Source organism: Lampris incognitus, chromosome 3, assembly GCF_029633865.1.
Source record: "Lampris incognitus isolate fLamInc1 chromosome 3, fLamInc1.hap2, whole genome shotgun sequence".
In the NCBI taxonomy this organism is placed as follows: domain Eukaryota; kingdom Metazoa; phylum Chordata; class Actinopteri; order Lampriformes; family Lampridae; genus Lampris; species Lampris incognitus.
The window spans coordinates 66,609,902-66,623,789 of NC_079213.1; the positions used below are offsets into that span (position 1 = coordinate 66,609,902).

Consider the following 13,888-nt stretch of genomic DNA (forward strand, 5'->3'; position numbering starts at 1 on the left):
AAGTGCTGGGAGCTGAGGATAGGTGTTGTGTTCCGTCCTCAGCAGTCCATCTCCCAGAGGTCTAGCGCATTGTAACAGAAATATATAATAATAGAAATATACCTACAGATGTTCATACAAGACTGCTACTGCTTAGAGCACAGTACAATGAACTGGCAGCTAATAAAGCGGCTGCTGATTTAATGAGACTCAAACAGTCCTACTATGATCAGGGGGAAAAGCCCGGAAAACTTCTAGCATGGCGCATTAAACAACAACAAACAGAAAGGTCTATTAATTGTATTGAAGTCCCAAGTGGTAGAACTATAGTGGACCCGACAGAGATTAATGAAGCCTTTAGAGACTTCTACGGGAAATTATACAGCTCTGAGTGCTCTCCTAATCTGGACACGCAAACACAATTCCTAGACAATCTTAATATTCCTAAAATTTCGGAAGAGGAAAGTAGAGTATTAGATCAAGATGTAACTGCATTGGAAATTGCAGAAGCAATTGGGTGTATGCAGGCTGGAAAATCAGCGGGTCCAGATGGCATCCCTATAGACATTTATAAAAATTTCAAACCAAATTAATACTACCCCTCTTGGAGATGTTTCAGGAATCCTTTGAGAATGGTCTTCTCCCTACATCTATGAGGGGCGCCCTAATCACTTTACTCCCAAAACCGGGGAAACCAAATACAAAATGTGAAAATATGCATCCAATTAGTCTCCTAAATTCTGATACAAAAATACTCTGTAAAATTCTTGCAAGAAGATTGGAGGATCTTCTACCTAGAGTAGTGGGAGAAGACCAGAACGGATTCATTCAAGGGAGACAGGGTTTTCATAACGTTAGACGAGTGCTCAATATTTTATACAGTCAGAGGGAGGCGCCTGACACGGCCTTACTTTCACTTGATGCAGAGAAGGCCTTCGACCGTGTTGAATGGCCTTATCTGTTTGAGGTGTTAACACGATTTGGCCTTGGGGATACATTTATCAAATGGGTAAGATTGCTTTGTACAGGGCTTACTGCAGAAGTTTTGACGAATAGTAAGGTTTCTAAACCTTTTAACATTTGTAGAAGTTGCCCTCAAGGGAGCCCTTTATCGCCTTTACTTTTTATCCTAGCGATAGAACCATTTGCTATAGCGGTGAGGACACACAGCGATATTTATGGAATTCGAGAGGGACATCTGGAACACAGGGTAGCACTCTTAGCCGATGATGTGATATTAATGCTTAAAAATCTGCATAAATCTATCCCAGCGCTCCTAAGCCTTATTGAATCATTTGGGAAAATATCTGGTTATAAAGTTAATTACTCCAAATCATCTATAATGTTACTGAATGAAACAGAGAGGAAGAATGGTCTTGTTTATGCTTCTACCTTCAACCCAACAGACACATTTACATATCTGGGAATAAAAATTGTCCCTGAGGTGAATAAGATTGCTCAGTCAAATTATGAGCCCATCCTGGACGCTAGTATTGCTTCGATAGAGCGAGGGACATCCTTACCTATTTCAATGATCGGCAAGATTAATATCCTAAAGATGAATATACTTCCCAAATTTCTTTATTTGTTCCAGAATATCCCCCTACCCCCTCCTTCATCTTTGTTCACGAAAATCAAGAAACTGTTTACCAACTTTATTTGGCAAAATAAACGTCCTAGATTACGTCTATCTTTACTTTATCTACCATATAATCGAGGAGGCCTGAAATGTCCAAATATCCAATGGTATTACTGGGCAGCACAATTAAGGTCGATTATGTTTTACTTCTCATCTGGAAGTCCCCCAGCTTGGATTGATCTGGAAGCCTGCTCTGTTAAACCGTGCTTACCATTGCACCTGTATTTGTATTCAGCAGACCGTAAATATCTGAAGAAAAATACAGACAACCCTATAATATTGAATATGATTGATGTTTGGTTCGATGCTTGTAAGTATTTGAATATAAATATGTCCCGATCACGCTTCAGTCCTATTTGGGGTAATGCCAATTTCAAACCAGGGCAAAATGATAGGGGATTTAAATTATGGGCTGAAAAGGGGTTAAGGAAAGTGCAAGACATGTACAGGGAGGAGGATGAAGTATTCATGTCCTTTGAGGAAATATCTACCAAGTATGACATTCCAAGGAATCATTTTTTCAAATATCTTCAGCTAAGGAGTTTTATATCCTGTCAAAGCCATTCATTAGACATTCCTACCATTTCTATATTAGAAGTTGCAGTCACAAAACACTGTTATGATAAAGGTTTAATTTCAACTATGTATGACTTATTTATATCTGGATCTGATGAATCATCAGAGACAAAACTGAGATTATGGAAGGGAGATATAGAGGAGGAAATATCTTTAGAAGAATGGAGTGAGGCATGTAAAGAGGCCCAGAGACAGATAGTTAGCAGCAACCTAAAGCTTCTACAGTATAAATGGCTGATGCGTACATATATAACTCCTGTTAAATTGCACAAGTTTAATGACAATATTCCTGATACCTGTATTAAGTGTAGTGAGGCAAGGGGGACGCTGTTTCACTGTATATGGGAATGTGTGGAAGTGAAAACCTTCTGGCAAGATGTTGTTGATATGATTGATCAAATTTTGTCAAAGAAATTACCATTGAGTCCAAAGCTTTTTATTCTTGGTTTATATCCTACCACCCCACATTTACATAGCAATGAGTTCAGATTTATAGATATGTGTATATTACAAGCAAAACGTGTAATTGCTCTTAATTGGAAAAGTGTTGATGGACCAAGAATTGGTATGTGGGTTAAAGAAATGGCTTCAAACATGTCAATGGAAAAGATAATGTATATTGTTAGACGTAAACAAAGTGTTTTTGATAAAATCTGGGGATTGTTTCTGTACTTCTTAAGACGTAATACTAATGTTGGTAACTTGCTTCATCAAGAACAAGCTCTGGGGGAGTAGAACAACTCTATCTGACTGTTTATATGCGTAAAAGCAACTGGAAAAAAAACCACACCCTCTAATCAGTCTGTGAAAGAAATTATTGTTATTATTATTTTATTTTATTATTTTTATTAATTGAATTTTTATCTTTATTATCTTCTTTAACCCTGCTTTGAATTGTATTACTTGTTATAGGGACAGGGTTATGGGGGGGGGGTAAGGTGAAAATGTTTGCTGTACTGTGCTATTACTTGTTTTGATGTAATTTGCAAACAAAATTCAATAAATATATTGCTTAAAAAAAATATTGGTAAGAAATAACAATGCCGAATTTGGATACGCACTCAAGGTGGCCTGCGATATACAACAGCCAACAATGGTAATACGGCCTAATTTAATCAGCGGAGGAATAGATTGTCATAGCCTACAACTCAGCCATGACCCCAGCTTTTATTATTTTGGACCCGTTAAGGAAATAATTTGCAAAAAGGGTTCTAAGTTACCCGGATTGTTCCTCGATTGGCAATAGCGGGGAATATAGGACCCTTTATTTGGAAAAAGGTCCTATGTTCCCCTGGAAACAGCGGGGAATATAGGACCCTTTTTCCAAAAGAGGGTTCTATGTTCCCCGGTGTCTATTGCAACCGGGATTATAGGACCTTTTTAGGGGAAAACGGGGAATATAGGACCCGGGGACTATAGGCACGGCCCCCCTTGCAAAAATGTCAAGGTGTCACTGAGCAAGACACCTCACCCCTAACTGATTCCAATGAGCTGGTTGTTACCTTGAAAAAGGATCAGAACATAAGAACAAGACACTCTGGATTAAACAAAATTACCATTACTGAAATACTTCAGTTGCCATTTCTTTTAAAAGTGACAGTAATACTAACATCCAGTTGATGCATTTATTATAAGTGGAGGACTGAAGAAAAAATATTAGTGTTCATTTGATCAGTTTAGTCTTAACTTAAACACGTCTCCCTCCATTTTTCAATTTGTTAAATCCAGCCAAGCCTTGCCTTGTTTACTGAAGCCAGGTTTATAGCAGAAGTGATATTACATCAGACTGCTTTATTGTATTGACAAACGAAGCGGTGCAAGGCCGTTGTGTTGGACATACCATCTTTTGATTGGTAGAGATGGGAGGCTTGGTCAGTCGATCATATGGATGGGCACAGTGTCAACAAGCTAACCTGAAATTTCCCAATAAAAGGTGAAAGACTAGACAGTGGAATGGGGACGAGCTTGAGAAACAAATTAGCCACAAGCACTGCTATGGATTTGGAGTAAACAATCAAGTACGTACGTACACGGTTTCAGGAGTGGCCTGTACACTCACTCTGCACTGAGGGCCTAAATGGGCCTAAATTATCAATGAAATTATCAAATAAATGTTCTATATACTGATGCAGTGATCGTCAACATCATATTTATGACACTTAATTATAATGTACTTTATTAAACTGAATTGCACTATAAAAAGGCCACAATTTTTTGGCTTTAGTCGTGCAGTGTAGGCAAGTAATGGGATGAGTGCTGTGGCCATAAAGTAGGTTTGTCTACTCTGTCTAAAAACTTGGACGATAGAAGGGTTCTTTTCTGTTCTAATATTCAATTGACTGATAAAACACTAAAAGTGGCTCAAGGATTTCAAAATGTTTCAGCCATTTTACATATTGCCAAGGAGAAATATTAATGCTGTGTGACTGAGCGTCCATGTGGGTGGGGTACCACCACACAGAAACAGCAAAGTAACCTTAGATCAGCTGATGAACCACAGTGACGTAGTGGACTCAGCAGGGGACAGCCCAAAGGCCTGCAGCTGGAACCACAACGGTGTGGGAAGCGTGGGAACATCTCCTTCTCTAAAATTAGCGTTAATTTCTCTGTTGCTCTTCTCTCCACCAACAGTAAATTCTCCTAATGATTTCAAAGTACTTCCCGACAGCTTAAATGGCAGCTTTAGTATGGATAGTTAAAAATGAACCCAAACAGCACCCGAAATTCCTGAATTTGCTGCAGCAAAACTGAGGTTCCCTTATTAGCAAAAAGAGAGAACTAATTGGTTTATTCATCATATCAAATTAAGTTCAGGTTATGAGTACACATGGCTAAGCAGCCCAACTATGCGTGACACTCAGCACATTTCACTCGAAACACCCACCCCCACCGCTTGCCCAAACCACAGCTACCATTTACCCAGCTCCCTTACGCTGGGTCCAAACAGTACACAAAGGGATGAACTCAATGTTTACTGAACCTACATTTGGAGCTCAAGGCAAAGTTCTAAACACTAGGCCACACAGTCATTCTCTGCCATCATCAACATGCAGAAAGAGAACTGTATTTGATGCTGCCACAAAATTAACATGACATTATATGGGAATTTAAGAGACGGAAATAGGTGCAGCAATTTAATGAACAATACATTTAATGAACATCATTCATTCATTCATCAAGAAGATGAAGACGAACATCATTATTAGCAAATTATTGTCACAACTTATTACAACTGGGGCAAGAGCAGCAAAAATTACTCAAGTAAAAGAATATCTCACTAAAAAATTAAATATTTTGTTACTTCAAGAAATAAACTAAACTAAAATCGATTTATATTCACACATTGTCTCACCCAAATCTTATGACTCACCCTTTACCATTGCTTAATTTTTGCTGTGTTAAAAATCAGCCCAAGGCTAACAGTGGATTTGATATCATACCACAAAAAAGCAAATATCAGCTGTGCAACGTAAATGAATAAATGACAGAAATAACAATGCATACTAATGACAATAAAACTTACTAAATTTAAAGTAGGTGCAAACACTTCAAAATTAATCAAGAAGGACTAAAAGTACAGAAAAGTACAGTACAGTAAAAAAAAGAAATGAAATAAAATATCTAGAAAATCTATTGCAGAGCGGTTCAAGCTGAAATCGGCCATTTTTCTCCATTAAAGGTACAACCCATATCTTACGCATCCAGCTGCTGCCCGCCCCACTTCTGTTGTTGTTTTGTTCAGACTTCATAATCATTGTTCATGTTATTATTCATGAATGGGACAACCAGCCAATGCCGCAGCATTTTCACTTCCTTTGAAGCTTTCCGCTGTCTTCATTTCTCAAACAAATATACAATGCAAACCTGATGATGAGATGTCATGTTTCTTATTGAGCACATATAGCTCCACATATGCTCCACATAGCCATGCAATTACGGAGAGTACCTTTAATGAGTCATTATTTTATTCATTTGAAACATGATGACAATGTGACAATTCTGTGGTACAGGCAACCAACATTACAGTAGTGCAATATAGTTTGATGTAGGAGAAAATAGTCCAATTGCAACTGATTTTCTTGTACTATAAATCAGATTTGGCAGCCATTGTCACTTCTGTGCCATCAGCTCAGCGGTAAATTTCTCCCACCCTTATGAAAGTGGGATCATTGGACCAGAGCTAATGGAGGCAGTCTAATATATTACAAACTATACAAAACTCTGTCACAACACTCTTTTGCAGTATTGTTGACTGTCTGTCCTACAGAAGCGTTGCCAAATCCGCATCACATTTCAATCCCTTTTCCTGCTGAAGTTGTTTCCAAAACATACATGTTTGCACTAGTGTGTCCTATCCAGCGGTAATTCTACAGCGGTATACAAAGATTGGAGAGTGTCTCCAACCAAGGTAAAGATGTCAGTTAGTATTACGTAACCAGATTCCATAGTCCAGATGGATAAAAAATACTATAGTTGGCTGGACTGACAACAGCGGGGCCAGCCCTACACATGCAGTCGTCTGTGAGTAAGTTAATGCCCGAGTGACTGATGGGAGTTTCACCATTGGTCAGACAGCTGAGTTAGTTTCCCCATTGGCCGTTGCTTTCAAAATGAATCGGCACGAACGGTTTTCTATTATGTCGTCAGCTGTTCACGAAACCGACGTCAGAACAGCTGCCTTTTTAAATGTAGCTGAGCAAAAACATTTAATTCTATCTAATAAATGGAATCGGGGTCCAGCCATATACTAGGTTTTAACCTCGTCCTATTTCATGGAGAAAACTTGCTGATTTCAGCTTTGATAGAATTATAGTTTCTTAACGTCCCTCCAATTTCTGACTTCCCTCTAGAAGTACCACTTAAACTTGACTACTTCGCAAGTCTTCTCCTTTTCTTCAAATCAGAGGGTTAGCTTTTGTCATGTATATGAGGTCCTTTATTGAGAATATGCAATCAAACACTCTTGTGAGAAACCAAACCAACTGGACAATAAATGTTAAAATAGGGGAAGTGTGGATGTATATGTATGTGCTACTTTTTTTTAATCTTTAATTGACAAAGAGCACCACTTGACCACACACGATGAGTGAGTAGACAGTCAAAGGTCATTCAGTAGAAGATGTGATCATTACATAGGGTCAGAGAAACCAGAAACCTTGCTTTATACTGCAATCTTCTTTAGCTTTTACAGTTATACCGGAAGGCAAAACAACTTAGTGCTGGCACAAATAAGCATTCTATCATGTTTAAAGAGAGCACAGGACAGAAAATATAAGTTTTCAACAGCATATGTGCCATCTATTCTTAAATCATATTCTCACCATGGCTAAAGTTGCTTCATCCAATGATTTGTAATGATTACGAAGGGTTTTCAGTGAGTTAAATCCTGTCCCCATCTACCAAGTATTCTATTTGTAAAATGAAACTTTTCACACTCATTTACTAAATGTTTTTAAGTGAAAATGCTGTAGGAACTAAAAACAGTTTCCATTAGCCAAATCCATTCATTATCCAAACCACTTATCCTACTCAGGGTTGCAGGGATGCAGGAGCCTATCCCAGCAGTCACTGGAAGGCAGGTGGGGAGACATCCTGGACAGGCCGTCGGTCCATCACAGAAAACATAGAACACATTTACGGAACTAAAGAAATGTTACACTCTTGCTTTGCCTATCACTTGAGCACGTTTTTGAAGGCTACATAATAGTTGTCAATGTAGCCTATCCATTGATTTTCTTTGCCATCATGAAAAATAGATTTGCCATTTGACAGTTACTCGCAATTCTTGAATTTTTGGTGTCATCAGTGCTCATGAGTTGCTTGGAGATCAAGAAAAGAAAGAGAGTGAAGGCAGAAACAAGGATCTAATGGTGGAAGTTGAAGAAGGAAGACTGTTGTGTGGAGCTCAGGGAGGAGTTAAGACAGGCACTGGGTGGTAGTGAAAAGTTGCCGGATGGCTGGGCAAGCACTGCAGAAATGGTGAGGGAGACAGACTCTGAGAGAAACGTGTGGCCAAGGAGGCAAAAGGAATTGTTAGCCAATCTGACCACGTCCTGTCCAGTGAATTCACTGGTAATGCCCTCAGGCCGGTGCTAGAAAGTGCCCCCTAGGAAAACGATTCTAGGTCCTTCATTCCTTCTGCTATCAGGCTGTTAAATGCTGAGATTAGTCATTTTAAATAAATGCTAATATTGTTTTATTGCATATTGTATATTGTTTTGAACCACAGTAGTTGGTTTATACCTTGTCTGTTTTTCGCATGGCTTGTGGGCATGTACGTTCACTGACTGTAGTGGGGGAATGTAACATGCAATGCATCTTAGAATGCTTCATTTTTTATTTATTATTATATTCTTTTAACTTATATGAATTTTTGCCCTTCGCCTGGTCCTCGTGTGAGTCTGCATGCAGGGCCATATGAGGGTGACAGTGTGCATCTCTAGCCAATGTACTGATCTGTCTGTTGTCTCTGACATGGTGACGATTGACGCTTGTCTTGAGAGTTTGTGTATGTCTGGGTAGATTGTAAGAACTGAATTGCCCTTCTGGGATAAATAAAGTTGTCTGAATCTGAATGTGAAGAGGATGAAGAGTGGAAAGGCAGTTGGTCCTGATGACGTACCTGTGGAGGTATGGAGATGTTTAGAAGAGATGCCAGTGGAGTTTTTAGCTAGATTGTTTAACACAATCTTGGAGAGATTGTAAGTGAGAGGATGTCTGAGGAGTGGAGAAGAAGTATACTGGTACCAATTTTCAAGAATAAGGGTGATTTGCAGAGCTGTAGTAAGCAAAGCTAGAAATCTCGATGTAATCATAGAGAGTTATCGCAATTTGAAGAGCCACATCAATCATCTCACAAGATCAGCCTTCTACCATCTTAAAAACATTTCATAACTAAGGAGCTTTCTATCAAAATCAGACTGTGAGATCCATGCAATTATTAGAAGTAGACTAGACTACTGTAATGGACCAGCCTCCCAAAATCTGTTGTGCGCCAACTACAGTTAATTCAAAATGCAGCAGCACGCGTTTTCACCAGAACTAAAAAGTATGAACACATTACACCTTTCTTAGATCTCTGCATTGGCTCCCCATCAAAACTAGAATCGATTTTAAAATTCTGTTAATTGTATACAAAGCGCTAAACGGCCTTGCACCACACTATATAAAAGACATGCTAATTGGTCTGCGGTGGTGTAGCGGTCTAAGCATCGGCTTTGTGTCGATGCAGTTGCCCACTGGGGACTGGGGTTCGCGCCCCGGTCTCGTCAGATCCGACTATGGCCGGACTCGATGAAGCAGCAATCATTGGCAAACGCTGTCTTCGGGAGGGGGGCGGAGTCGGCTTGTGTTCGTCACGTGAACGCGTCTCTGGTGTGTCGGAAAAAAAACAGTGGTTCAGCCTGGAGTCTCCTTGTCACGAAAGTGGAGAGGCGGTCTCCTTCGAGACTGCCGGCCGGAGAGATGCAGTTGGCGAACGCATGCAGTACGAGGGTGGGTGTTTGAATTAAAATAGGGATCGATTGGCCACTAAATTGGGAGAAAAAAGAGAAAAATCAGAAATAATTTTTTTTTAAAAAAGACATGCTAATTAAGTACAAACCAACGAGAACTCACAGGTCTGATGGCAGTGGTCTTTTAACCATCCCTCGTGCCAGGTCTAGAGCAGGGGAAGTTGCATTTTGTATTTACACCCCAAGTAGATGGAATGCCCTGCCTGAGGACCTGAGAGAGGCCCCCACACTGGACACATTTAAAAGCAGGTTAAAAACCTTATTTTTTAAGACAGCCTATGGCTAAGTCCTTGGTATGTGTGTTTTGTATATTTTGCTATTTTTATATATTCTGCTCCGATTGTTGTTACTTTTAATTAATCAGTTTTATTGCACTTTTATTTATTTTAATAACTCAGTTTTAACTTGTCTGTACTTTTATACAATTTGCCTGTACTTTTATCTATCTTATGTTATGCTTTTATAATGCTTTTTTTTTCTTCTTATCTTTTGCATGTAAAGCACTTTGAATGACCTCTGCGATGACAAGGTGCTATACAAATAAACTTGCCTTGCCTTGTAATAACTACAGAGGTATAGAGTTGATCAGCCACAGCATGAAGATATGGGAAAGAGTAGTAGAAGCTAGGTTAAGAGGAGAGGTGACGAGTAGTGAGCAGCAGTATGGTTTCATGCCACGAAAGAGCAGCACAGATGTGATGTTTGCTTTGAGAATGTTGATGGAGAAGTATAGAGAAGGCCAGAAGGAGTTACATTGTGTCTTTGTGGATTTAGAGAAAGCATATGACAGGGTGCCAAGAGAGGAGGTGTGGTATTGTATAAGGGAGTCGAGAATGGCAGAGAAGTATGTAGGAGTGGTGCAGGATATGTATGAGGGCAGTGTGACAGTGGTGAGGTGTGCAGTAGGAATGACGGATGGGTTCAAGGTGGAGGTGGGATTACATCAAGGATCGGCTCTGAGCCCTTTCTTGTTTGCAATGGTGATGGACAGGTTGTCGGACGAGATCAGGCAGCAGTCTCTGTGGACGGTGATGTGTGCGGATGACATTGTGATCTGTGGTGAGAGTAGGGAGCAGGCTGAGGAGAGCCTGGAGAGGTGGAGGTATGCACTGGAGAGAAGAGGAATGGAAGTCAGTAGGAGCAAGACAGAATACATATACGTGAACGAGAGGGGGGACAGTGGAATGATGAGGATGCAACGAGTAGAGGTGACGAAGGTGGAGGAGTTTAAATACTTGGGGTCAACTGTTCAAAGTAACGGGGAGTGCAGAAGAGAGGTGAAGAAGAGAGTGCAGGCAGGGTGGAGTGGGTGGAGAAGAGTGTCAGGAGTGATTTGCAACAGAAGGGTACCAGCAGAGTTAAAGGGAAGGTTTACAAGATGGTAGTGAGACCAGCTATGTTATATGGTTTGGAGACAGTGGCACTGATGAAAAGAGAGGAGGCGGAGCTGGAAGTGGCAGAATTGAAGATGCTAAGATTTTCATTGGGACTGATGAAGAAGGACAGGATTAGGAAGGAGTATATTAGAGGGACAGTTCAGATTAGATGGTTTGGAGACAAAGCAAGAGAGGCAAGACTGAGATGGTTTGGACATGTGTGGAGGAGAGATGCTGGGTATATTGGAAGAAGGATGCTGAATATGGAGCTGCAAGGCAAGAGGAAAAGAGGAAGGCCAAAGAGGAGGTTTTTTGGATGTGGCGAGGGAGGCTGGCGTGACAGAGGACGATGCAGAGGACAGGAAGAGATGGAAACAGATGATCCACTGTAGTGACCCTTAACGGGAACACCCAAAAGTAATAATCATAGTAGTTCTGCTCATGAGTCACCATTTCACCCATCAGACACTAATTATGTTTACACAAGACATAATGGCCGAACATGGGGGTCTGTGAAGTTTCATCTAATTTACATTTGTAAAAACCTTAGTATTTTAAATGTCAGATACAAAAAGCCCGTTTAGTTGACATTTCACATGTGTATTCAACAATACACAGGATCTGATGTTAAATTTTGTGCTGATATGAATAAAGAGAAAGCAGGAAGAATTTTTCTTTGCAATCAAACATATCTTACTGTGTGGCAACAATTGCCTCATATCTCCTCACAGCATCTGCCACCTGCTTTTCACACAGGATAAATAGGCGCTTATCTCAATGCAAGCACAGAAGATACTTTAAATGAGAAACAAGTCACTAGAACTTGTGAGGTGATGCCATCAACTGTTTGTTTACCCATTTGCTTATGAAGAAACATGGGATGGGACAGGGTAAAGTGGCAGAGAAAACAATAATGTGTATGAAAGACTAGCCTATAAGTTAATAGAAATTAGACATCAAAATTATAAATTAACTATTTACATACAAGAACTACATTAATCAGCCATTTACAGGGGGAGGGAGACGTAAAGTGACACCAAAATTATTAAAAAAAGAAACTAAGCTATTTAGAGAGACTTCATAGTCTAGAATGGTTAAACTTACTATTAACATTTTCATTATAAAACCATCCATCCATCCATCCACCTTCTTGCTGTGAGGCGACCATGCTAATCACTGTGCCACCATGCTGCCCCTGCATAATAATTTAGCAAAATTTTACATTTTAAATTATAAAACAATATATATATATAATTTGATTAAGGCACTTCTTTTTCAATTTCTTTTACTATATAACCTTATTTCACCTCTTTTAACCAACGTTCCGTGGTGTGGGTCAGTTATTCTGACCACAGTCTCGACTGTGGGCCTTTAAGTAAGACTGAACCATATGAGCACTCTCAGCAGACTTGATTCTCAACAGCATGGGTTGGGAGGTCAAGTGTGGAGGGAGATGTTATATTCCACTGCATCACTTTGATGCTATATGTACTGGCATCAACACAAAACAGTTGCAAGTTTTGTTATAATTGCTTTCAAGGAATTAAGTCAGTTGCAACAGTGGCAAGCAGCCCATAATAGGAGGAAAAGTGGTACAATCCCTTCTGAGAGGTACCCACAGGGGGCTGAACACCGTGTTGTTCATTGTTACGTGGCTGCATAGTCCCGATTCCATGAGTCTGCCTCACAATACTAGTAACAGCATTGTGTGGATACTCTTTTAATGTGTGTATTAGTCCCAAGCGCATAGTAATAAGTTTAGAGAGTTTAAAAGTCAGGTTACCATGCCGAGGCATTCACATAACTATCAAATCACCGTTGTAAAACTATCACCAAGAAGAATTTTGGACCCCATCAATGCTAAATGGGAGGTGAATCATATCAACAGCTTTATGCCAAGCCAGCAAACCAAAGATACTTAAATTAGTCCACTGATAAAGCTTAACATATCAAGGACTCTAAAGCTCCTTCTCTCAAGGACTCTAACGCCCTTCTCTCCCTATAGACCAATAACCGCCATGTCTGCATTTCCATGAAGTGAAGTAGTCCTCTCAAAACCACTAATTTCTAGAAATGGCTAATTAACATGACTGTGGTTTTCTATGGTACACTTGGTACAATGTAAGAACCAGAATGTTTTGTTTTATTTATTATTTTTTCTTCTTCAGTCAAGCACAAGCTATAATTGGGTTGCGCTGAAAAAGAAGACATAATTTTCCAGACCATAGTGGATGCATTAATTTGATACTTCTTTTTTTTTAATCCAAATTTCCAGTTGGACATGTTTAGGAATCTTTCAACAACATTCAAATCTGCTGCCATGCAGTCTATCAAACACACAACTGAGCTCAGATTATTGGTGGCATTATATTAATCTTGGCTAAGCTAGCAACAAAAGCAGATCAAAGAGAAGTGCTGATTTCAAGACCGTCTGATTAAAGCGCTGAAGTTTGCAACTCTGGTAAGACAAAATGGTTATTAGGACCACAATTTACCTACTTTGTCTTTAACTTTACCAAGTCTGGGCGACAGCTTTTAGTAGATGGCAAAGAGAAACAACTGACTAAGATTTCCCCATAAAATCACTTTTATGACCTGACTCAGTGTCCGCCAACAACCCTTGTAAAAGCTGCAAGCAAATCAGAATATATCCTCTGCTTCAACTCTGATGGAATTTGACTTATGGGAAATTGCAAGACAAATCTGGGGGGAAAAAAGAGGCGACTAAACAATAAAACCAAGATGATGAGTACACACTGTCAAAACTTCTGTACATCGCTCACGCCCACAAGCATAACCCCGGC

The 13,888-nt window shown here is 39.8% G+C and overlaps 1 protein-coding gene across 5 annotated transcripts in view; it reads right to left on the bottom strand.

Moving 5' to 3' along the window:
* Positions 1–13,888, bottom strand: part of dock7 (dedicator of cytokinesis 7) — a 91,787-nt gene that overhangs the window by 53,708 nt on the left and 24,191 nt on the right. The gene's annotated exons all lie outside the window — the stretch shown is intronic.